This window comes from Otolemur garnettii, unplaced genomic scaffold, assembly GCF_000181295.1.
Source record: "Otolemur garnettii isolate 467f Iridium unplaced genomic scaffold, OtoGar3 scaffold00039, whole genome shotgun sequence".
NCBI classification, from domain to species: domain Eukaryota; kingdom Metazoa; phylum Chordata; class Mammalia; order Primates; family Galagidae; genus Otolemur; species Otolemur garnettii.
This window is the reverse complement of record NW_003852434.1, coordinates 99,446-101,122: the sequence shown is the minus strand read 5'-3', so window position 1 is coordinate 101,122 and position 1,677 is coordinate 99,446. Positions and strand designations below refer to the sequence as shown.

Genomic DNA, 1,677 nt, shown 5'->3' with positions numbered 1-1,677 from the left:
TTAATTTGGCAATATATTGAATGTCTTAAACTTTAGAGCCTAAGATGATTAATCTATTTTGTAAATGATTTTCTTAATTTACAGTATCCCCAGAGCGGTTAATCATACAAAAGAATCCTATCTTTCAGATGATTGTGCTCACCACAGAGTACTCATTGGAAGTATTCATGTGTACTCATGTATTCTCATTAGTTGAACTTTAGTTGAACTTTAGAATTTCCTTGTAGTCTTCTTCATGGTTAAAAATGTTTACAGTATTGAGGTTCTTTTGTCCTCATTACATATTAGATACCAGAATGTTACAGACTTTTATGGAAAGAGAAATGTTAGTATCGTGTGTTTTAGTGGCATTTGTATCTCTGAGCATATTAAACCTATTATGATATTTCCCCCTTCATTTTACTAAGTTTGTTTTTAGAATATTATAAAGTATGTCTGTGTGAGAGTGTTATAGCCATATGAATGTCAGGAGCCTCAAAATAAACACACTAGAATATATTTGCTGTATTCATAACCACTTAATTAGAATTTGTGGGATAGGTTCTGAACATTAGGCATTTTCTTAATGTTTACTTACTAATTTTAATGATTTTGTAGACTTTTATTTAAAAAATCAATTATTTAGTTGACAACTATCTGCCTCGATGTGTAACATACAGTTATAGTTTTCAGATCCTCTTATCACATGATATTTCACCCTTATTCCTTTCTTCATAAGATTATTTTAAAAAATTAAAAAAAGAACAAAGCAAAACAAAATAAGAGGTAGGCACGTACTCCAGACCTGGGGATTATAGCAGGAGACGCAGCAGCAAAGTTCTCCGTCTTTACCAACTTCAAATGTCAGTAAATAAAGTCAGACTATCAATTAGAAGTCAGAGACATAAATAAGAGACTTCTATACAGTGATGGGACATGAAGGATATAAGCAGGAAAGTGAAAGAAAGAGAAACCAGGTAAAGGGAAGGGGCCTGTGCCTAGCAAAAGCCACAGAAAAGACCTTTCTCTGGATACTGCATTTCAGCTGGAATTCCAGAGATACCCAGTTGTTCGGAACCAGAATAAGCCTGTGGACAGGGCATCTCATAGGTATTACCAGGAACAGTAACCTTGAAATACTGCCGGGCGCTTCAGTACTTCCTCACCTTGGCTTTGGTCTTGTCATTTTACGTTCAGGTTCTACATATTCTAATCTACACAGCATTGCAGAAAAATCTGCAAAACAAACAAACATGAAGCTTACATTGTGTTATGTTTCTAATTGAAAACAATTGTACACACACACACACACACATACACACACTCTCTGACTAGCTCTCTAAGGCTTACACGATAAAATCCACACTTTTCAAACCAGCATCTATTGCTGCTAAAATTTTATCTTTCTTTATTTTATTCCATCTAAACTAATTCATTGCAAATTGTCATTCCTTGTTGCTGTTGTTTTAGTTTTATTTTGTTTTGTAACAATTTTATCTGGATTCCTCCTCCTGTACAAGATATCTCTTTTTTTAACCCATATCCTCGATTTGACCACAAAAACATCTCAGTTTCTCTTTCCGCAGAACTCCTTCATCCGTTTTCAGTCCTATTTAAGGGACCTTCTTCTTGCTGTTGTAAATCATATATGTGTATGTTATTATCAGTTCTATATATTGACCCACATGTGCAGTATCA

The 1,677-nt window shown here is 34.1% G+C and overlaps 1 protein-coding gene across 1 annotated transcript in view; it reads left to right on the top strand.

Annotated features, from left to right (window-relative positions):
- The window catches only part of CCSER1 (coiled-coil serine rich protein 1), a 639,717-nt gene that overhangs the window by 637,084 nt on the left and 956 nt on the right, over nucleotides 1-1,677 (top strand). The window lies entirely within an intron of this gene.